The 26,794-nt window shown below is 35.3% G+C and overlaps 1 protein-coding gene across 3 annotated transcripts in view; it reads right to left on the bottom strand.

Moving 5' to 3' along the window:
* LOC121371247 (RNA-binding protein Nova-1-like) overlaps positions 1 to 26,794 on the bottom strand; it is a 47,598-nt gene that overhangs the window by 17,566 nt on the left and 3,238 nt on the right. The window lies entirely within an intron of this gene.

Consider the following 26,794-nt stretch of genomic DNA (forward strand, 5'->3'; position numbering starts at 1 on the left):
GAGCTATGATGTGATCACATAATACACGTCCAACAAGGTTAATAGCTGGGCTTCATGTTGTGGTGAAGTTACAGCACTCATAATCCTGACCAGTCTCCCAACCACACTGTCTATTGATTCGGCAGCCTATTTCAGACACCGTACAATCCTACTGAATGCAAAATGTACAACTGCCTAAAATATGTGTTCAACGTTTCTGCCAGAGGGTACGAAGGGTAAAAAATATATGTACCCTAAAATCTTAGATATTAATGGATACAATTTTCTTCTTTTTTTCGATGGAAATGTTTTATTTAATGACGCACTCAGCACATTTTATTTACGGTTATATGGCGTCAGACATATGGTTAAGGACCACACAGATATTGAGAGAGGAAACCCACTGTCACCACTTTATGGGCTACTCTTTTCAATTAGCAGCAAGGGATCTTTTATATGCACATCCCACAGACAGGATAGTACACACCACGGCCTTCGATATACTAGTCATGGTGCACTGGCTGGAACGAGAAATAGCCCAATGGGCCCACCGACGGGGATCGATCCCAGACAGACCGCGCATCGAGCAGGCACTTTGCCACTGGGCTATGTCCCATCCTTTTTTTTTCGATGGATTAAAGTAAGTGAACTGCTGTTTAAAATTTGTCAAAGTACATGAAATGCAGTGTCCAATGTTAAAAGATTTCAAACCCATAACCACCTTGTATGGGCACTAATGATCAGTTTTGTTTGTATTATGTACCCTCAAATTACTTTCTGGCAGAAAGCCAGGCACTCTTCAGTACAATTTAATAGAACTAGTACATTTTGTACATTTATTAAACATGATTGTAAGGTAAACACAAGAAAAATACCAACCATGGATCAAAATGTTTGTTACACATGCAGTTGTTTTTAACAAGTGACAGAAATACATTTACCTGAAACAATGCAACTCAGGAAATGTTATGAACAGTTTTTACTGGTTATGTTAATTTTAGCTGGAATCTGGTTAAAAGTCCAACCTACTATCAACTTGACCATCTGCTGATGTTTTGAACAAATCTTAGTAAATATAATTTCAGATCAGGTGTGTGTGTGTGTGTGTGTGTGTGTGTGCGTGTGCGTGTGCGTGTGACCCAAGAGAGACTACATAGACACACAATTAACATCTCAAGTTACAATGCTCATAGCAGGAAGGAAAGTGTGCCAGATAGCAAAATATAGCAGTGTCATCTGAAACTGGGTTTTAGAGAACATTCGCTTTTTCACCAGTATCTAGTTACAGGATTGTATACTTTGCAAAGATCACTTGTCAAAATGTAGCTTTGTAATCAGCTCACGAACTCGAATTATATGGGTGGTTTTTTTAAGTATTCATTGACATCCCAATCAATAAATATTAAGGGCATGGGCTACTCTTTCTGTTAGCAGCAAGGAATCTTTTATATGCACCATCCCACACAGGATAGCACATACCACACCTTTGATAAACCAGTTGTGGTACACTGGCTGGAGCGATGTAGTTATACATGTGTAATTAAAAAATTAGCTTTGTTAATTTGACACTGCATGTTTAATATTTAAGGTAACCATATCTCCTAGCTGAGAGAAAGAGTAGAAAAAACCCATCACATATGCTACTCCCTCAATAACAATAATGGTTTTAAAATACATTTTCCCATAGGAAAGACCTTTAATGTACCAGTTGTGGTGCGAGCATTGGATGAAGTGGAAAATAACGATTCTATCGAAAAGGATCAATCATGCTACGGTCCATTTTCCATCTGCGCAATTTTTGTTGCAGCATGGGTTCAGTTTTTGGTGCAGTTTTTGACGCAGCATGGGTGCAGTTTTTGATGCAGCATGGGTGCAGTTTTTGATGCAGCATGGGTGCAGTTTTTGTTGCAGCATGGGTTCAGTTTTTGGTGCAGTTTTTGACGCAGCATGGGTGCAGTTTTTGATGCAGCATGGGCGCAGTTTTTGATGCAGCATGGATAGAGTTTTTGATGCAGCATGGATAGAGTTTTTGACGCAGCATGGATGCAATTTTTGACACAGCATGGATGCAGTTTTTAATGAAGCATGGATACAGTTTTTGATGCAGCATGGATGAAGAATACAGATTCATACTTTGTAAAACAGGTTCATTTAAAATCACGGCCACAGTAATTATTTTTTTGGTTGTCCATATTCCACATTTTGTGCCTGTTACACATTAAAAACTGCACATGTGAAAAATGACCCTAACAGACAGACAGAAGCTCCACTGGTGAACAGCACCCAGGTGTCATATATTAAGAGAAGAACGACTAGAGGACAAGACCACCTAACTATCAGTTTATCCTATCTCACCTGTATCTGATTACAGTGTCACCAACTCTGGCATAATGCCATAGTGTTTCTCAACCACCAATAAATAAATGAATGTCCACTGATAAATGTTGCTGATTATTACTTTTTAAAAAATATTCAGATCTTAAAGATTGCTAGCCAGAAACCAGACAACATGGACGAGAAACCGTGCAGTATTGTGCATAACACAGAAAAAAACATTATTTTTACTTAAGCTTTACATCTGCAATTGTTTAAGTACGAAATGTAGGCCATGTGACTAGCTCTGGCACTCGCCAATTTTAAAAACAATTGGCAAATTTTACTTTAATTTGGTGAAATAATTTCATGTAATAATTAGTATTTTGTTACAAAATAACTGGGTTTCTGCCATTTTTAAAGTTTAATAGATAATTTGGTGAACTTTTCTTCTTCTAGCCCAGAGATAGCTCTGATACAATCAGACATTTAAACAGAGAAATTAATTACTGCCATTTGCATTTGACTTTAAAACAAAATCTTAATAGAATTATGTCAAAATCAAAATCTTCCAGTGATACATTTCAACTACTTTGTAAATGTTTTTTTAATTTTATTATTATTGTTCTATGACATTTTTTGTTAAAACCACATCAAATACATAATGTTATGTTTAAAAGGTATAGTTAGTGTTTAGATATGTCATTATGAAAATTAAAATTGTTTTGTGTTGATATTTAGCTCGTGATGTGATGTATACTACTCAAAAGAATTTAAGGGTCAAAAATTTATAACCAAATAAGTTTCAGAGTATTAGATTGATGATGTAAACTACACCAAATTTTTTATTTATTGTTCCATATTTACCAAAAACCACAAATAAACGTCACTGTATACAAGAAAGTCACATGACATGCTGTCAAAGTTGAAGGTTGTCAAACATGGATTTTACACATTAGAACATTCGTTTAATAGTGTGTGAATCCACCCCTGGCGCGAATACACTCGACACATCGTTGCCTCATGCTGTTGATCAGACGTCTGAAGAACTCTTGGGGAATGGCCTGCCACTCTGCCATAAGAAGTTGACCCAGATCATGAAGGTTGGCCGGAGGGGCATGGTTATTCCGAACTCTCCTGCCTAATTCGTCCCAGGCGTGCTCTATTGGGGCCAAGTCAGGCGAATATGCTGGCCAATCCATCCTGGCGATACCTTGTTGTCTAAGAAAGTCCGTTACCACCCTGGCGCGGTGGGGTCTGGCATTGTCATCCTGCAGAACTGCCCCGCCGCCAATCTGCTGAAGGCCTGGGAGAACCAACGGCCGGATAATCTCATTCAGATAGCGGATTCCATTCAGACTGCCATCCACCACATAGAGGGGGGTCCTGTGGTGGATAGAGATGCCGCCCCACAATATGATGCTGCCACCACTGAAACGGTGACGTTGTCTAACGTTAACGTCAGCGAAGCGCTCCCCAGGACGTCTGTAGGCACGAACCCGACCATCGTTGAACTGGAGACTAAACCTGGACTCATCAGTGAACATCACTCGACCCCACTGAACACGTTGCCACCGCAGATGAAGCATGCACCAGTGACTTCTGGCCGTTCTGTGACGTGGTAGGAGTGGTGGTCGAACAGCTCTCAGACGATTGCGTATGGTTTGATCAGACACTCGAGTTCCAGTCGCAGTCCGCAGATTGTCACGTAATCGGCGTGCAGTGGTTGTGCGTTGACGTAGAGCCATATTGGTGATGTAGCGGTCCTCTCTATTTGTAGTGCTTCGGGGTCTTCCCGAACGTGGACGATTTCGAACAGAATTCGTTGCTTGGTACCGTTGCCACAGTCGGCCAACGACACTCTGACTGACACCAAGTCTCAGAGCAACATTTCTTTGCGTATTGCCATCCTGAAGCCAAGCAATAGCCCTTCCTCGATCTTCGATAGTCAGTTGAAGTCGTACCATTGTCGAATTTGGAGTGTGCACTGTACACGAACGCAAGCTCCAATTATACGGAAATTCAGCATTGGGAACATGGAATACACGTGCAAAGCGTGCAAATGAAGCGCTTTGTGAAAAAGCAAGTTATGGGCACTTAGCAGACCTTTCGCTTTCGCCCTGATTTACGTGCAAATGTAAGCATGTTTTCGCCATTAGAACTAGTCGACTGTCAATGACAGTGGATTTTAATTCATTTATGGGTTGCTTAGACCCACTTTCGTCAAAATGGAACAATACCATGCGTGACATTATGGTCTAGCTAATATAATTGACATTCAGAAAATAATGTCGAAAATATCGTCTGACCCTTAAATTCTTTTGAGTAGTATACATTGTTACAATCAACATTTTATAATGGTCTAAAGTACATCATTTAACATAATGTAAAGTAACATCCTTAAACATTATAGATTAATTATTATATTGTTTCAAAAGTGTATAAACATTGTCATAAGGGAGCATATATATATACTATGTAATAAAGAGTTTTAGGGCATAATAACTGACCTCTGAATTGACTAATAACTTTAGGATCACAGTAGCAGTTAACCTACACACACCATAGCAACATAACATCTTTGGTATTAATGTTGCTCCAATAGTTAACATACATAGCAACATACCACAAGGGACTGAAGCCCCACACATACATACTTAACCCACTGAATACGGTTGCTCTGTATGGAAGTGTAAAACAAGACGGATAGTAGGGCTAGAAAAATCACCTTTCTCTGCCAGCCGATGTAGGAGTGGCTCAAACAATTTAACGACTGGATACAGATTGACAGCGATCATTTATAATCATTCCAAAAATTTGCATCGAACAGTATTTATGATAAATAAAACTGCAAGCACACCTTTTGAATTGATCATAATAGCTAATATTACTGGAATATTAAATTACACTGCTGTATTACAAGTTATTGTGTTGATTTTGTTGACTCTAGTACTCATGCAAGGAAGCGCACTCTCATTTAATTTTATTTTTTTATATGTCATTTTGCGATATGCCTTCCACCGGATATATTATACGGTTTAAGTCATGGAAGAAAAACAAAAGTCGAATGTGTGGAATGCAATACAATGGCATGATTTGGCATCCATGTTCAGCACTGGAATTAAGATGCATAATGCTATTTTACTTTATTCCTTAGTCTCATTATCACCTAGTGTAAGTGTCAGGTACTTGGGTCTGGGTCGAGTTTGATACCAGAGTACTCGAGTCCAATATTTTGGACTCGAGGAGACCCTACAGGTTGGAATAAAGACTGGAATGTAAGCCAATCACTAACCAGTGCTCCATGACTGATGTAGTAAAGGTCATGGTATGCGCTATTCTGCCTATATGCATAAGAACGGAAGATTGAGAAATAACTGAAAATGTTATCCGACTAATAACAAAGCTAAAATTAAAGCAACTTGAGGTATGGAGGGGCTTTACATCATCACCATTGTGTGTATAAAATGCTAATAAAATCTGTGTCACCCATTAGTAGATTATTTATTGTGCTGTGTCATTAAACATTTAACCATTCTTGTAGGAAAGTGTATATAAAAGATATATTTCTACCAACCATTAGCATATAGCAGTGGATTAACATCTGTTCTTAGCAGATGGTCCAGGTAATTGTGTTTTATGCCCAGGACAATGTACTTGAACCTTAACTGCTATAATACAGTGGGCTAAAAACTTTCTTTGCCACATCCCCCATGAGACAGGTTTAATCATGTTGTGGTGAGGCTGGAAACAAAGCAGGGTCCAAACCAGTGCACGGCAGGCAGGCTGCCTGCCTGTACGGTGGAATGACACACTTGCCTATTCCAGTAGAACACGTTTGATGACACTCTGTTGTCACAACCCACTTTCAACACGACACTACAGCTGGCCATTTAGATGATCGACACACACCACAGTACACCACTTTTATCTGTGGCTAGCTAGTACATGTATGTCAAACATGACCACAGTCGCACATGGTCTACAATGTTAGTGAAGAAGCTACTTCTGTTTCTGTTGCATACATTTAGGCTAGTTTTTGTACCATGTTATGTTGGTGTTATCTATTATAATCACATTAAAGTATTGCAAGTGGTCTTATTAATGGCATAAACTGCATGTAGAAAAAGTATTTCATGTTCAACTTGTCAACTGTATAATTATAATATTACATCAAAGAACAGTCAGAACAATACACACCATTTTCTTTAATAAACCAATCATGGAGAACAAGTGGTCCCACCAGTTGACAGAGATGTGTTATGCTAGGCTGCACTGTATAATAACTTAAGAGTATATACAGATAAGATTCAATAAGCCAAGCCAAGAATCCATGTAAAGATATATACTGTTCATAAAAAATTATAGGAGCTAACAGACTATAGTCTATCCCACAGGGAACTCCTTTTTTATACTATGAAATTTACTACAAATTATTTATTTATGAGCCGACTGATTTGTAAATTGCATACAAAAAGAGTCCCTTTTTTATTTTCAAAACACTTTTAGTTTTCTTCTTATGTCAAACCAAACTGAAGTTATTTACAAAAAACATTTTAATACATTGATGGGACTGACTATAGTAAGATTATCAACAATATTTATCAATGACACCTTGAAATCCTCGTAACTATATCAAAGGTTCTGTTTTTAGAAACCATTTTTTTCCCCAGTCTATATAGGTTAATTCACATTTAATCAGAATACTTGGGAGCATGAAAACGAATCTAGTTTTATGACCTTCCACATGGTCTTTAACAATTAAAGGAACAATATCATACTTGGATGCTCATGTTTTAGTATGGATTATAAATATACAGAACTTCACATACGTTGTTTTCGCTTCCTATTTATTGCATGAGTTTATTTTATGCAAGAATATATACCACGAGACTGCGAAGCGGTCGAGTGGTATGTTCTTTCACAAAATATTTATTACATACCTTCTTTTTATGTTTTACAAAAATAGTTTTTAATTTAACGTCATAACAACACTTTATTAAATCTATGATCAAAACTCCTTTCATGGATTCATTTAACGTCAAGAATCATACTCTGCGGCAGCCTTGTGTAATGTTTCAAATACGATATGACATCATTTGTAAATCATATATGACATAAGTAAATAAAAGGCACTAACTGCAGTAAAAAGATAAAAAGGAATTCCCCATTTAAAAGTTCCGGTCCAGATTGCACATATGTGCAATACAGGATAAATTTATTACACGGTTTCAAAAGGCCTTTATCACTATAGTAAGATTGAATAGGTATGTAATAAATATAGTTTTATGACTAAAAGGATATGCATATTTGAACTACATAAGGACTCAAACTTAAGAATGTGTTACCTTTTTAAAAACATATTTGCCACACACAGAATGCTCACCTATCACAAATTTCAGACTGCCAAAAGCAGTTTTAAACCAGTAACTTCTGCAATAAATTAATATAATTTAAAATGCAGAAACTGTCCCCTCGAACTGCCATTAGTGAAGCTCCTGAACAATGGCAATTCATATTACAGCTATGGCATTTGCCAAGAGTACCATTGTTAAGTTCAAGTTCTGCTACATGTAAATAAAAAGTTACTTATTTCAACAATGTTATTTATTATCAGTTGTAATATTACATAATTCTGAAAAAAGCACCACTTTATATTATGCTATTAGTGAAACTCCTGAACAATGGCAATTCATATTATAACTATGGCATTTGCTAACAGTACAACTGTTAAGTTCAAGCTCTGCTTATGTAAATAATTTTTTTATTTCAACAAAAATATTTATTATCAATTGTAATATTATATCATTCTAAAAAAACACCTTATATACATCAACAGTGCACACCCAATTAATAGTGATGTCAGTTTTGAATAGTTTCACTGTATTGTAAGGCATACATCTTGGAGATTATAGTTGGCAGTGTTGGCTGGTATCCCTAGAAGCAACATGCACACACATGCCGGCAAGAAGTCAGCCATTGTTTGGAAGAACCACATGACCCACAGACACACAAACACAACAGGATCATAGGAACCTAGTCCCATGCCTGGTCTCTCTATAGTCAGTTATTATATGTAGATACTTTGTCACCACAAAACACACACTGCTAACAATGCATACATTTTATGCGTATGTCAGTACTGTGTGTAATCTGTGATCTGTTATGACAGCCGGTGTGTTAACATTTATGCAATAATACATTAAAAAAATATTTAGGAACAAAATTCTTACTTTTTTTCAAAACATATTTCTTTTAAAATAAAGGAAATTTATTTAAAGTAAAATTTAACTATAAACATTATATTAATACGTAAAAATCTTTGTTTTTCAGTGGTTTGCAAGTTAAAAGTTTGTTTTGTTTAACAACACCTCTAGTTAGAAACAAAAATGTATTTATTAATCATCGCCTAATTTTGACACAGTCTTAGAGAAATCCCTCTCAATTTTTCCCATTAGCAGCAAGAGACCTTTAATATGCACTTTCCAACACAGGATAGCACACACCATGGCTTTTTAAATACCAGTCATGGGGTACTGGTTGGTATAGGGAAAGACCCAGAGAATGGGTAAACTGAGGTGGTTTGATCCTATGATGCAAGCACCTCAGATAAATGCTCTACTGACTGAACTATATCCTACGATTCAGTTTGAAAATTCTCTGATTAAAAATCAATTATTTTTTAATATCAAATCTAAAGCTGTGTCTACATGTATATAATTCACATTTATGAACAATATAATTTGAAAGTTTGTGATATAAAATTTATCAGTAGTCTAATTCTATATTTACATTAAACAAATAAACATTGTTTTGTTTTTTAATGTAATGACACGTGACATCAAAACTACAAGTTTGATCCATGTAGTTTAGCTGATTTATTCTAGGTTTTAGTTTGTGATTTATGAGCTAAATACAAAAAGCCTTAATGCAGAGCTAAGCCTGAAAGCTGACACCATCACGGCTGACAGGAAAGCAACACCAAATTTCTCATCTTTCAACTTTTTTAGGACACTAAATTTTAATTGTGATGAAACAGAGTTGAAGGTTCAATATCTTCCTTTTTTAATTTTTTAAAATAAACAAGGCATGGGAAATACTGCAAATGCCCTAGCAGTTTAGAAATAATACTGTGGTATCATAAAATTCTGATAAGAAATGAAGTTGGTAGCTGAAATTATTATCTTTATTAACAGTGACCGTGAACTTTTGATGCAGAGGCAAAATGCAAACTTGTTCAACATGTCATGATCCTATTCTTAAGTGATCCTATTCCTATATGTGAAGTTTCATGAAAATCGGATAACAAATAATGTTAGTAGAGTAATGAGAAAATTAAATTTTAATAAGTGACCTTGAACTTTGACACAGATGAAATGCAAACTTGTTCAATATATTCCTATATGTGAATTTTCATTAAAAACTTGGATGAGAAATATAGTAGTGGTGACGGTGTGTATTATATATGTACATACGTACATATGTTTGGGTAAGAGCTACAACTAAAATTAGGTCAGCCTAAAATAGGTACATGCCAAATGCATTTATTTTGCCATATTTATCAAAGATGTGCATCTGACACCATACAAATGTGACAATTTAAAAGTAAAATAGTAATAATGAAACAAGCCAGTAGGTGATGGTGGGGCGTCACCTACATGATATGCACTAGTAAATTATGCCAGTGTATATGCATGATCATGGGTAAGAACAGCTGTTGATATTTAATGAATATCGACTTGAAATACGAGGGACATTTTGACAAGGAAATTTGGCCAACTTTCACAACAGCTGCGTGGATAATTTGTTACAATAATTAAATCAAACATTGCTTTGAGTTGCACCTTATCACAAGGTATGCCAAATGAATAACCTGGCTGCATTTATCCCATTATGGGCAAACATGTCATTTTTCTAAAGTCTGTCCTAGAATTTTTTTTATAAAATGTGTTCAAGACCGTGTAACTACAATCATCTCAATAAGCTATGTGTCCACTTGTGCAGAAGGAAGGAAGGAAATGTTTTATCTAATGACACACTCAACACATTTTATTTATGGTTATATGGCGTCAGACATGTGGTTAAGGACCACACAGATATTGAGAGAGGAAGTCCGCTGTCACCACTTCATGAGCTATTCTTTTTGATTAGCAGCAAGGGATGTTTTATATGCTCCATCCCACAGACAGGATAGTACATACCACGGCCTTTGTTTCACCAGTTGTGGAGCACTGGCTGGAACGAGAAATAGCCCAATGGGTCCACCGACGGGGATCGATCCTAGACCAACCGCACATCAAGCGAACACTTTACCACTAGGCTACATCCCGCCCCCCACTTGTGTGGATGCGAAAGCAGATGCAGACATTTTTTGTGTGTGTGTCCATTTATGCGGTTGCCAGTTCAGTTTTGTATCCACTTGTGTGTTTTCATACATTTTTCAGTACAAACTTCCACATTTACCACTAAATGATCTGGGCCCCATTTTACGAAGCAATCTTAGCCCTAAGATCACCTTATGTGCATACAGTAGATATGCACTAATAAGGTGATCTTAATGCTAAGGTTGCTTTGTGGATTGGGGCCCAGGTTGGCAAAAACATTTATGAAGCCATACACCGGACCACACCGGACAAATAGACAGTCCTATGTTATTTCACCATGTGGGATTTTAGCTATGTCCATATCAGTGTCCACATACACACAAATGGACACACTACCACACAACTGAATGCATGTATAACACTATCTACAATGATCTCTCATAATTGAATTTATGTATAACACTATTTACAACCATCTCTTACAACTGAATGTATGTACAACACTACGTCCAACTTATTTTTCAGGTTTTGTATGTGTCCTTTATAAGCACACTGTGTCTCTGCCAAATGTATGTATGAACAACAAATACGTTAAGGAGGACTTATGTAAGAGACCAAACCTCAATGGAGTATTTATTTCATAACGATCATTCTGCATTTCACAGGGCTATGCTCTGCTGGTCCGCAAAAATAAGGCAACCGCCTTGTATCCTGTGACTTCTGACATGGGTCACATGATGTACAGTCATGCATTCTCCACTGGATGGACTGTATGCTGTAACAAGCCATAACCAGGGAGATGCACTGCAGTCCTCGAAATAATGAAGCCAGTGACAGGTCAACAGGGGTCAGAGGAATCATTTAACCATGACTTGCAGTCCCATCTGGAGACACGTTTTCTCACCAGCTTCATGCACAATTTACAGTTACATGTCCATACGCTATAACTCCCCCATTGTTCTGCTAAAAATGTCAACAAGTTGATAAGTTCAAACATAACAGTGAGTGTTAACGAATCACAAAGTACCACCAAGCGACATGTATTTGCCATAATGAGACTGTCACAATTACAGGTACACAATAGAAAACAATCCACAGGAGCCCTCTAAACATTAACATATGTCTGTCAGAGAAGATCTAGGTTAGTAAATGATAATTTACCACTTTCATGACTACATTAGTCAAACAGCTGGTATTTAGCTCAGACAGTAAGGCCCAAGGTGCATGTGTCATAGGATTGCATCACCTCAGTAGACCCCCCTCCCCACCCCACACACATACACACCTCTTTTCCGATTGTTCTCCCCATCCCAACCAATGCACCATAACTGGTAAATTAAAGGACATGGTATGTACTGTTCTGTCTGTGGGAAAGTGCATATAAAAGATCACTTGCTACTAATGAAAAATGTAGCGGGTTTCCTCTATATGTCAGAATTACCAAATGTTTGGTAAACCCTCTACATTTTTCCATAAATAGCAAGAGATTTTTTTATATGCACTTTCCTACTGATACCACAGCCTTTGATATACCAGTTGTGGTGCACTGGTTGGGACGGGAAATAACCCAATCAGAGTATGGATCCACTAAGGTGAAGGACCACAAAGATAATCAGAGTGGAAACCCGTTGCCACCATACCATAGCCTACTATTGAATGGTGAATACAACACACAATCAGCAATGTATTCTAAATGTTTTAACCACTGACCATTGATTATATGTTATCCAACACTATAAATACACTGCAATGTATATTAAAATAGTTTTCAGTGGTTCTTGTATGTAGTACCTCCCATTCCTTGCTTACAATAAAAAGCTTTTCAGGTGAGGATCGCATTTGCTATTACTATAACCTAACAATCCGGAATAAATATGGGAGCTAGTTGTTCTACGAACATTACGTCATATGTCGGTGTGCACTCTACAAATGTATTGGTGAAATGCCAATACTTGGCCATAAAGTGTTTGGTAAATTAATGCCCAATACTCAAAGCTGATCTTACTAATTCACTGCAAACACCATTCTACGCATTCAGTCATAAAAATAGTTCCAGGCAACCATCATCACTTTGTCGGCAAATGATAAGATAAATACCAATTTTGCTGAGGCATCACATGCTAGCCAGAATGAATCGGACACTGTTACATGGGGGAAGAACTGATAAAAAAAACCCACAGCTTCAAAGATACACTTTCCATATTTTCTAGCATTTCCTCATAATTCCAAACAAGATCAATCTATTACAAGACCGCGACATGCCAGGAGCCATCATTATCGGAGTTACACAAGTTGTGGATAAAATAGTCTTCCACGTAAAACAGAATTGCACAATTAACCCTAGAGAGCTTACTTACGTTTCAAGTTGAGACTGGAAGGAAATAATGTAAACGTTGTATTTAAAATTCTAAAAATATCGCAGTGTAGATATTTCAATGCTTAAAAAGACTAGTAAGCTAATTGATTACATGATAGGATGTTTCCAAGTTTCCTTGGTGTTTGTATGAAAGCCAAACACTTGATATGGTTAATTATGGGAATAGTTAAAAGCTGTAACATTCCTTAAATTCACCAAACAGGTAGAACGTATTGGAGAAGTGTAACATAAACCGGATAATAATGTCCTTATGGTTTCATAATTACAAACAGCTACACAAATAGATACATGCAGTGCAGTACAGTAAAATTAATTATTTTACGGCTAGGACATGTGTATAGAGTAATAATACCACTATACCAAAAACTTAGCTTACAAAAATGTCTGCTGAAAGATACCTCAACATACCATTTAATCAACAGCCATTAAATATAAGGAATGTGGCAATTATCACTTGCTCTAGTGTTAAATATATCAAAAGATGATGGTATGTGTTGTCCTGTCTACGAAAAAGTGCACGTAAAAGATCCATTGCTACCGAGGGAAAATTTAGCAGGTTTTGTCTGTAGTATTACCAACTGTTTGACATCAATTTATCAAAGTGCTCTAGGAGTACTGCTAAGTACTAAAAATATACTAGAACATGAAAATCAGAACGAAGGAAGGAAATGTTTTATTTAACGACGCACTCAACACATTTTAATTACAGTTATATGGCATCAGACATATGGCTAAGGACAACCCAGATATAGAGAGAGGAAACCCGCTGTCGCCACTTCATGGGCTACTCTTTTTGATTAGCAGCAAGCGATCTTTTATATGCACCATCCCAAAAGTTTTTCAACATTTAGTCTAGGCCTAAATTTTAATACCATGTATCTTACATTTTCCGTACATGCACATGGGACAAGATAAGATTTCTCTGAATATTTAGTTAACCGTTGATAAAAAAAAAAAAAAAAATCTTGAGTTGAGATTACATCAACAGAGTTGACAATATTGGTTTGCATTATTGTATAGTTTATAATAAAAAAAAAAATAAAAAAAATTGTTTTGGTTTAGTACATTATTTTCTTTTGTTTATGACTTTCTACACTGTAGTCATAATAATTAACCAAAAATATCACTGTAATAATTACTGCTGACAGTTTATACACAACATGTTATCCTAACACAAGACTGCACCGACCCAGCAGTCCAGGGTACATGAAGCATATTATGTACTGTGCTATATTTAGTGTGTGTTGTAGCTATATAATCAAACAATTTGAGCTGGAGGAGAAATGCTGTCTGGAAGCCAGGTAAACTGTTGGCTGCTGGGCATGCAATCAGTGTGTGCTGGTAGAGGTGGTGGTGGTGGAGAAACTACACAAGTATGTGAGATATATGTTAAGGAATTTCACTATTGTCACTGTGACTACCACTTGCCCACGAGGACACAACTGTCACACAGGTGTGCGTGCAGCTGATATTTTCTAAGATATCGGATCACTCACCTTCACTGGCTGATGGGTATTACATAATTAAATTGTTCGCCTTTCACAAAAATAAAGAGTTCATACACAAAATGTACAAAGCAAATCTGTTCAAAATGTTATATTTAATATCCTCACCTTCACTGGTGATGCATATTACATTATTCAATTGTCCACCTTTCACAAAAATAAAGAGTTCACACACAAAATGAACAAAAGAAATCTGTTCAAAGTGTTGTGTGTAATTTTCTCACTTCTACAGGTGATTGTTTTATTGGATAATTAAATTGTCCACCATTCACAAAAATGAAGTACATACAGAAAATGTACAAAGCATGTGTATTACATCATTTAATCGTCCACCTTTCATAAAAATAGAATACATACTCAAAGTGTACAAAGGAAATCTGTTCGAAATGCTATATTTAATTTCCTCACCTTCACTGGCTAATGTGTTTTACATCATTAAATTGTCCACCTTTCATAAAAATAGAGTACATACTCAAAGTGTGTAAAGGAAATCTGTTCAAAATGTTATTTTATTCATATTTAATTTTCTCACTTTTACTGGTGATATTTTATTAAATAATTAAATTCTCCACCTTTGACAAAAATACTGGAAACAAACATACAAGTGAATCTTACATATAGCATGGCAGCATGTGGCATTCCGTTAATTTAATTACTCTGAAGACATGGCGGCACACTACATGCCGCTATTAGTATGACATCATGAAAAAATGTCATTGCAGCACAGATATGAAAAAGTTAAAATGTTAATTAGTTCATATTTAATTTGCCAATGCTGATAAAGGACACATTATCAATCACTGATCAAAACTTAAAATCTTAGTTTAAGCTATAATGTGACTGCTTGTGGGGGTAAAAAAATTAAATGAATGCCAGTGCACAATTTTGGGATGATAAATAAACTTAAAAGGTTGTATTATACTAAATAAAATTGTATAGGTGACAATGTTAACATATGTGGTTATATGATATATATCAACAAAACTATGACCCATAGGAATACTTCCCCAAAGTATTAACTGAAGAAAGTGGAACTTTTCATGTCTTAATCATTTACAAAATAATGTAATGTTTGTACAACAACCATTTTGCACAAAATTTATTACTTGGTTTTTCAGGTACCCAGGGAAGGAAATGTTTTATTTAACAATGCACTCAACACATTTTATTTACAGTTATATGACATCAGACATATGGTTAAGGACCACACACATTTTGAGAAAGCAAACCCGCTGTCGCCATTTCATGGGCTACCCTTTTATATGCACCATCCCACAGACAGGGTAGTGCACTGGCTGGAATGAAAAATAGCCCAATGGGCCCACCAACGGGGATCGATCCCAGACCAACCGAGAATCGATTGAGCGCTTTACCACTGGTCTACGTTCAGCACTAGATACCCAGGGATACATGTTTCAAACACAAGGATACTGGACTCGGTGCTACTCAATGAAATAACACTGCATATATTTACCACTGGGCTACGTTTCGCACTAGATACCCAGGGATACACGTTTCAAACAAGGATACTGAACTCGGTGCTACTCAATGAAATAACACTGCATACATTTACCACTGGGCTACGTTCCGCACTAGATACCCAAGGCAGGCCTTCTAGAATACGGTGGACCGATGCCGAAGCCAGTGTTTTTTGGATTCGGGCCAGTAAAAGTTACTTTGTGCAATCCCGATGGCAAGTGGTAAAAAAAAAAAAAAAAAAAAAAAAAAAATCTACAACACTACAATCATACAAAAACAAAAGAAACATCTACAAGTCACTTCTTTCTATTTGCTGTCACATGCAATATTTCACTAACAAATAGTTGGCCACCAGTAATCTCTGACCCATCCATGACATTAATATACCTACTGATATAACTTTATTAAAGTTATAAAGTGTAAACATTGGAAAAACAAAAGTTCATTGTTTTGCCGCCATTTAGTTTTTTACACTGAAATCCAAAGATTTGTTACTCTAATACTAATAATATGCAAAACGGTAACCAGTCTTTTATTAGTTTTAAAGGTTGCATGTCACTATTTACAAATACTTTGAATGTGTAAATTATTAATTTAATTTATAAAATATAACATAAATGCAAAAAAGTTTTTTTTTTATTTATAAAAGCTTAAGAAAACAGTATCATGAAATAGATAAATTTAATAAAGTACCCATTTAATAAAGTACCCAATTACTAATACCAAGTGCAAAATTACTAATATGGTGTCTGTTGGAGGGGGGGTGGGGGGGGGGGGGGGGGGGTGGGGTGCTTAAACTGAAATACATGTACACTTTATGCTAGTAAAGGTTCTTAATTGTTTCTTTTTTCTTTTTTTTGAGGGGTGGGTAAGTTCCCATTCATAAGTAAATGAATAATGTTGTTAATTGTTGTAATATCTTGGTAACATGGATTATTTTTTATTTTATTTTAAAATTTTAATAGGTACGGTAACTTTATAACTGATGAAAACTATTTGCATATTTTTCTAAACAAACCATAAAGCATGCCCAATGAGCCTATCTGTTGTGTACATTGACAAATTGATTAAACATGATCTCAGTATGAAAAATGGACATTAAAAAGTTAATTATTTTAATTTACAGTTTTTTTGTTTTATTAACAGTCAAAATTGGGCAAGTGAATTTTTCACCATGGCCAGTGAATTTTCAAATCCACTGGCCCTATGGCAAGTGAATTTTAAAAATATTCTAGAACCCCTGCAGGGATACACGTTTCAAACACAAGGATACTGGACTCGGTGCTACTCAATCAAATAACACTGCATACATTTACCACTGGGCTAAGTTCCGCACTAGATACCCAGGAATACACGTTTCAAACACAAGGATACTGGACTCGGTGCTACTCAATGAAATAACACTGCATACATTTACCACTGGGCTATGTTCCACACTAGATACCCAGGGATACACGTTTCAAACACAAGGATACTGGACTCAGTGCTATTCAGTGAAATAACACTGCATACATTTATTTCCCAGCTAAAACAATGTTTTCGACAAAAAATGCTTCGACTCAACCAGATGTTATTTGGTTTAGTGCTACCTAAATGTGCCATAAGAACACTGATGAGATATATAGCAATACAGTGAGACCTTTTAAGTAGCATCACACATGAATTGTCACCGATTTCAGGTACTGGTAATACTTTGCTAGAAAACAGGGGCCAGGGTGGATATACCTGAACCCTGAAGGATGTTTGCATCTGGATTTTTCACGCATTTAAAAATACAGCCTGTGATCTGCATAAAATATATCTTATGTTGTAAAGCTAACATTTGTATACAGTATATAGCATATAGTAGTTTAAGACAACCAACGAAACCATAAAGTATAGAGTACAATAAAAAATATTATAAAGTACACTTCAGAAGGCCAACCATTGTACACAAGATACAGTACCATATAAAACAGCCTACCGTTGCACAAAATATAGAGTATGTAAATTTAAAACAGCCTACCGTTCCACACTCCTCCAAACTGGTGTATAGAAGATAGCATCATCTCTGATGGTGAACACATGGGACTGGGTATGATCATACTAAAGTCGTGCTACCTGAATAACAGATCCACCGATACAGACTCACCAGTTATATTATACAACGTTGTGGAAGCAGTTGCTTAGAAACCCACTGGTCTGTTCGTCAGGGGCACAAAACAGGCCCTCTGGTTGCTAATGTCATCTGGGTGTACCCTGCAGTGTGGGCACTCACACTGTGTGTGTGTGTGTGGGGGGGAAATAAGATTAAGTAATCTACAGAAGAACGGCCGCCACTGATTGGTGTGCAATGCTCGGTTAATGACTGCAAGGTAATTAGCAAGATAAGCGAAATCTCCAAACAATGAGGGTGAATTAGCAGTAGTTGTAACATCACAATGAGACAAGTATTTACAGTGGGATCTCAAACTATCACATCACTAAGGATACACTACCAATGTGATCAATTTAATTTAATAAGGTATTAAAAATAATGGAAATAGGAAATATTTTATTTAACGATGCACTCAACACATTGTATTTATGGTTATATGGTGTCGGTAAAAATAATGGATTTTATCCATTCAATGCATTCATTGTTGTAAGTCAACTAAATAAATAACACACTTGTATTTGTAAAGAAAGTGGTATTTGATTGTTTTTGTTTTTTTATTTCATATACCTATAAAGATATCACCTTTTAATAAAATTATAAAAACAAATCAATCTATATCAACAGATATAAGCATATTGTGTTTTTAGAGACATTGCCCCAGCTAATGCAATATGACTTTTAAAAATATCTAGTAACTTGATGGTTAAAAGTTTTTGTTTAATGACACCACTAGAGCAGAGGAAACTGGCTACATTTTTCACATTAGCAGCAAAATATTTTTATTAGTACTTTGCCACAGAGAGGACAACCCATACCACAGACTTTGATATGCCAGTCATGGGGTATATGTTGGGATGGAGAAATTTAAGTCTTAGACATAGTTCTAGGAAGAACCAAAACATTACAGTTCACTGCAAATATAAATTAAAATTTCATGAGAAATGAAGAATAAATATTTTAGAATGATGCATGAAACATTACAATCAAAATCACATCAGCAAAACCAAGCCAATGAATGTTTAATCATAATCATCAAATCATCATCATTTGTCACCAAGTCAAAGCTTTATTGCATCAATAAGAGAATTCAAATTCTACTTTTATCCATGGTGAATCATAAATTTCAATTTAAATCAGTTTGACTGCATGCTATATTTCTTATGTATGTAACACTGCATTCGAATAATTGAAATGTGAAATACTACAATAAATCTGACACTCCAAAATGGAAAAAAAGGTTTTCTTTAAGTTTAAGAAAATCTATGGATGGTAATAAACTAGGACTTTCTTCACCCTCTACATAAAACAAACTAAGAAATGTCATATCTGTATAATATATCAATTTTCATGATTTATGTAATGCAAGAAACCCCAACAGAAAATGAAATTTAAAAAAATTCTTCAGCAGTAAAACTGCAAAGGCGTAGCATTTTCAGAGAACCAATGACTTCTGGAAATAAGCCAGAACTATACCTTGAGCATCCTCCCACTACTAAGGAGATGGAAACTAGATCAATACCCTTAGAAACTCTTCATGCTATAAATAGAGCCAAGACATTTCTAAATATACCAGACAGCAGAGAGGGCAAGACGTGGGGCTATGCTCCTAGTTCCAACCTTCTCGATGATAAGTGTGCTATTTTACTAATAAGGAAACCAAGACGAGACCAGGGATCAAATGTTAATATTTCCCCCTGCTATCACAATATCTTTACAGGAGATCATTAAACTGCAGACAGGGGACGTTCAGTACTGTTTGTGCATGGGCAGAACTTGCAGTGCGTCCCACATAGTTTCCAGCACAACTGATGTAACATACTGACATGGCTGGTTCAAGATAAAAGCAAAGCTGAGGTATCTGGTCTGACAGATATGTGCATAGTTAATTATCTGGATGTATAACGGAATGCTGGGTACAGGGTCCAACACATTATTCTGTAACCTGAATGATGTCGGCAAGTTAAAAAAAATTAAACCGTACAGTTGGGTGCTTATCTATAAATATATAAAAAAAAAGAGTTAAAAGTTTGTTTTGTTTAACAACATCACTAGAGCATATTGACTTAATAATCATCAGCTATTGGATGTCAAATATTAGGTTAGTTTAAGAGGAAATCTGCTACTTTTTTTCCATTATTAGGTAGAGATCTTTTGATATGCACTTTCCCCACAGACAGGATAGCACATACATGTGCCATGGCCTTTGATATACCAGTTGTGGTGCACTGGTTACAACAAGAAATAGCCCAATAAGCCCACCTATGGGTATCGATCCCCGACTGACAGCACATCAGACGAACACTTTACCACTGGGTTACAACCATCCTCATGTCTATAAATAAAAGTGCACCTCACATTTCAATTTCTAACTGCCTCTTGTCTACAAATAAAAGTGCACCTCACATTTCAATTTCTAACTGCCCCTTGTCTATAAATAAAAGTGCACCTCACATTTCAATTTCTAACTGCCCCATGTCTATAAATAAAAGTGCACCTCACATTTCAATTTCTAACTGCCCCATGTCTATAAATAAAAATGCACCTCACATTTAAAATTTTAAACATTAACTCCGAAGATGAAAGGTCAACAAATCTAAAGTACTCATCAACCTAATGCCATTCCATTTCTCCACTCCCACATAGTCAGTCACACACACAAAATTCTAGTAATGAAAGAAATGGAGTATTTGTTTAACAACCTTTGTGCACATTAATTAGATGGCAAAAACATGCTAATAGGGATACTAAGTTTAGAATGCCTCCATCTTGGCAAAAGTAGCCTTGTATATAATATATGCACTTTCTCTCAGACAAGACGGACCATTAAGTGTCATTTATTATCCCAGTGGTCATTCATAAAGTTATGAGAAAATATATTTGATACCTTAATCGTTTTGAATTAATAGGATTCTTGTTTATAAAAATATGAGAAAGTGAATAAAACAAAAATGATGGCAATACTGAAAATTTAAAAGAATATAGACTGGTTTATATAGTTTATAAATAAATATGTATACCGGTATACTGAAACAAAAATATTGGGGAGTACAAAAATAGAATAAACTCTTTGCAAATTATCACTAAGAATATATATATATATATATATATATATATATATATATATATACACACACACACATACATACATACACACACACACACACACACACACACACACATATATATATATATACACACACACACACATATATATATTCTATATCTACACACACACACACACACACACACAGTCAGAGGATTGGCTCAAACACATACTTCACCATATGCAAAATCCAAACTACACTTATATATAGCAGAACAGAACCCACCTACTATAAAAAAAACTCCACTAATATACACCATAAATGGAATATATAACAACAATTCAAAATGATCCCAAAATCAATAAAATGTTATGTGGAATAAAACCAATTTTAAATGACTGACCAAACTGGAAAAGGAATGCTAATTTCTGGCATAATTCCAACCAAGTCCACACCATGCCCAATGAATGAGTTGGGAACACAGGAAAGCAGGTTTATCAAGAGGACGTATATGTATTACATATAAATAACTGACGAAACTTGGTGGGTGACCAAGACCCTCAAGTGAACTATGTTAGATATCCATATGTTCATCTATAAATTTATTCTTCTCCGATTATTAGTACACATATTTTCATTACCATATGTTATACACAGGTAATTTTTATTATATACAGAGATATACAACATGCAATAATACAAGTTGTAATCACCATATGTTATGCATGGGTCATTCTTAACACACAAATGTATAACATCCTAGTTAATGAATATCTAAATAAACTTTATTTTATATCTTTAGTTCTATCTCCTATAAAACCAACTGAAAAAATTGTTGTTATAACAGAATAATTAAATTTCTGTTATATTCATTACAACGTAACGTCATCTCATTGGTTCAGACGTCGCAACGGGAGTTTGTTAATTTATCGATGAACGTCATATTTGATATATAGGCAAGTTGTCTTATTGAGCGTTATTGTTTATGGACCAAAAGTAATTCAAAATAAAGTATGAAAATAAAGTATGAAGTTTTAGTGTTATTATTAGCAAGTATGATTCAAATTTGATTATAAGTATTGTCTGTTATTTCTTTTCTTTTACATTCATCAGGGTATGAACAAAACAAATCATCTGCAAACTTATGTGAGAACGGCTTCGCCGATTCACGGAGTTTACAGATGATTTGTTTTGTTCATACCCTGATGAACGTAAAAGAAATAAAAGACAATCCTTAACTAAACTTCTATTCTCCACCTGTAACATACACATTTAAAATTTTACTTAGATTTTGAATTAGGTAGCAAAAAAAAAAACCAAAAAAAAATACAAGTCAAGCTAGGAATTTCCGTACATATGGAAGTGAGTAATGAACAGCATACACTAATAGATTTGCAGAACTATACTACCCAGGAGGGCAGGGGTGCAATGTCCAAAAAGGTCACCTACCGTATTCCAAATTCAGTAATATTATACAGTCAGACCTCGCTACGACGACTGTCGTTACTAAGACATTTACACCATCTGACCACAAATTGTCGGGGGAAAAACCTACATCAATGTCATTCTGTTCATTACACTGGAATTCACACCTTCTGACAACGACAGAGTAAACTGGGAACAAACGTGCATCCGACATCTGAAAACACCTTTTTACAACAACATTTCGTCGTCAGCCAACAGTGTCACATGATGTCCGAGTTACCGATGTCGGCTAAATCTGTAGACGTGTATTGCTTTTGAAAATAAGTCTTTAGTCTCATTCAATTAAAGGATTAACTTCGAACAATCAAGTGTACTAGTTTTATAACATTTTGTAAACAAAGTAGGTATGGTACCAATCGATTAGATTGACAATAAATGTGCCTTGATTAATAATAATAATATAGGTAGTATTTATTAATGGTCTGTGACCCATCCCCGTTGTCTGGCCCATCAGGCTATTTCTCATTGCAGCCACTGCACCACGACTGGTATATTAAATGATGTGGTATGTGCTATCCTGTCTGAGTGGGTGCATATAAAATATCCCTTGCTACTATTGACACTCAATAACCGATGATTAAAAAATTAATGTGCTCTTGTGATATCATTAAATAAAATAATTTTTATAATGACAATTTTGATTAATGACAAAGTGACCCAGGGACGAACGTGGTCATTGTAACAAGGTCTGACTCTATATTATATAGATTCCCTTGGTATTTGATGTTTATGGGCGTGTGCATTCACCCCAGCACCCTCCCCCTAGATCTGCACCTGGATGCTAAGAATGTAAAACCAAATTTTAGTACCCTTATGGTTAAAAATATCTCCGTACATACCAAAGTGTTATTTCCCACCAGAACATCACGTGAGACATAACACCTTGATTTCATACGACCAGCAGACTACAGCCGTACAGGAATGTTAATCAAACAAGTTTAGTGATTTAAACTGAAATCAATTAACGGGTAATAAATAGGATAATAAACTTGCTACTATTTCATATCATGTTTATATGTCTCTCGTGAAAAAATTTCATTGTCACATGCTAAAGCTCGTGACAATAGAAAATTATTTCACTCAGAACCTGAACCTGATATGAAAGGGAAGCTCATTTAATATCCTATAATTATTTCATGGTAACAAAAAACCCACATATACCCACCCCAGCATAGACTTTCATCTGAAAATGTTGCTCAACATTCAACTGTCTGGTAATAGCCTAGAATATACTGACCACAGGCAAATCAGAGATGATTTTGATGCCCCTAGCTATCATGAGCACATTCTTAATGAACCCAAAGAGGATGTTCCCATGAAATGTGTGCCTGAGCATTTAGCGACTGTGAGCACAAGTGATATTAATGTATTACATGTTGCATCCAGATTAAATAAATAAATGCACATAATTTGGATGCAAGATTAATACTAATCAATACATTTATGAATACATTGTGTACATTACAAGAAAAGGAAGTTAGCAAGGAAAAAATATTGCAAGCTGACAGTTAAGTGTTACTGTTAGTAATGTGTACATTAGGAACATAAATTTGCTGACAATATGAAGGGCTCACCCTGTCTATAGCTTAATTAATCTTTCTTTTTTCAAATACAAAGTGGCTATGGGATTTAGTATTCTTTATATAAAATTCTGTTTAAATTAACCAAATTTTTAATAGAATATAAGCAAGTACTCGACAGATCTGAAAATTGTCTAAAACAAAATTCTTGAGCTCTGAAAATGCAAATTAGGAAACATGGATTCAGCTCTTACGCAGTCTGAGTAACAACAGAAGCAGAACATCCAGGAATGTGGAACTGCAGTAATTCCTCCCTACATTGCCACTTACTGAGTTATTTGTGCCGTCTATACTTGGATTAACACTGCATTGGTTCTTTTTATTGTAATGTGCAGACCTAACAATAGTGTAATCTACTTCTAGCAGCAATCCATAACTTCCTTTGGTATGTTACCCTGACAACCCACATGCTTTGATATTTATGCCATTATTAGTTAACCAAGCTTATTTTTATAGCTGCAGTACTAAATAAAAATGAGGTGGCAAATTTAGTAATTAATTTTCAAAATTTATAAAACTTTTTAAAAATTTACGTTTTTTTTTTTTTAATTTGTGGGGAAGTGCAGGAATTATTTTAAATAATGATAAAATATAATGAAGTAAACCATATATGTACATAAATAATTTTCTTACACACCTGTTGGTGAGAACTCCATGCATTATTTTTTTTTATAACACATGGTGTTACATAACTTTTCACAAACACCCACCTTCCCCAGTAATATTTAGCAACACATAATACTCCCTTCCCTAGAATATTATTTAATTACCAATACTTATTGGCCCATTAGTTTGGTTTAATATGCACATCATGTTCAGATTGGTATGCAAATTGTGTTGAGTCTGGTCTGCTCATTGCTATGTTTGTTCATTATGTTCCCAATAACATCTGCATAGTATGTTCCAAGTTTCACGTACATACATCATGTTTGGTTTTGTATGCACATGTTTTACATTTGGTGTGCACATATTATGCTCCATGGGTTTTTTTTTATATGCAGAGTTTGCATGGCGTGCAAATTGTGTTCGAGTTTGGTGTGCACACTTCATTTAGTTTGGTGTGTTCATCACATTCCCAGTTTGGTTTGTACATTATGTTCAGATTATGGTGTGTGCATTATGGTCAAAGTCTGATAACAATAATCAAAGTTTGATGCATATCTGCACTACATCCAGGTTTAGTATGTGTAAACAATATGTTTGACATGTGTATAACCTGTATGGTCCGAGTTTGATAAGAGCATTATGTTCATTGTAGGTCTTCACAATATTTTGTTATTACCTGTATGGTCCGAGTTTGCATTTTCAGTGTAGGTCCACACAATAGATGTTGAGTTTATGAATGCAAATACTCATCAGTATGTAAAATATTTCAGTTTGTTCTCTGCCCTATTTAATGAGTTTTGTGTACACAATTTGTTCTGAATATGTTATATGCTCCACAATGTCAATATATTCAGTGTTGGGTTTATGTGCAACGAATATAATCCACATTTAGTATGTACCACATGTACAGTTTTGTGCACGATATAATTCAAAGTTAGGCATGCATAACATATTCAATTTTGTGAGCATATTCTGTTTGGAGTTTGGAACATATATACAGTGTAACACACTACACTGGTGTGCATATATTCAGAGTTGATGCACAATATGATTATAACTGGGTTCAGAGTTCAAAAGATGCGCAAAACGTTTATAGCTTGGTATGTGCAATATGTTTAGTTCGACATGAGTAATATGTTCAGTTTGACATAAGTAATGTTATGTTTGATGTCAGTAATATGTTCAGTTTGACATGACTAATATGTTCAGTTTGATGTGATATGTTCAGTTTAATGTGAGCAATATGTTCAGTTTAATGTGAGCAATATGTTCAGTTTGACATCAGTAATATGTTCAGTTTGACTGAGTAATATGTTCAATTTGATGTGAGCAATATGTTCAGTTTAATGCAGGTAATATGTTCAGCTTGATGTGAGTAATATGTTCAGTTTGACTGAGTAATATGTTCAATTTGATGTGAGCAATATGTTCAGTTTAATGCGGGTAATATGTTCAGCTTGATGTGAGTCATATGTTCAGTTTGATGTGAATAATATGTTCAGTTTGATGTGAATAATATGTTCAGTTTGATTTGAGCAATATGTTCAGTTTGACATAAGTAATATCTTCAGTTTGACATGAGTAATATATTCATTTTGATGTGTAATATGTTCAGTTTGATGTGTAATATGTTCAGTTTGATGTGTGTAATAGGTTCAGTTTGATTTGTGTAATATATTGTTTTATGTGTGCAATATGTTCAGTCTGATGTGTGTAATATGTTCAGTTTGATGTGTGTAATAGGTTCAGTTTGATTTGTGTAATATGTTCAGTCTGATGTGTGTAATAGGTTCAGTTTGATTTGTGTAATATGTTCAGTTTTAAGTGTGCAATATGTTCACCTTGATATGTGTAAGATTTTCAGTTTGATATCTATTATATGTTCAATTTTATATGTGCAATATTTTAATTTAATATATGTTCAGCCCAGTATTTGTAACATGTTCAGTTTGGTATGTGTAATGT

This window comes from Gigantopelta aegis, chromosome 4, assembly GCF_016097555.1.
Source record: "Gigantopelta aegis isolate Gae_Host chromosome 4, Gae_host_genome, whole genome shotgun sequence".
Taxonomy (NCBI): domain Eukaryota; kingdom Metazoa; phylum Mollusca; class Gastropoda; order Neomphalida; family Peltospiridae; genus Gigantopelta; species Gigantopelta aegis.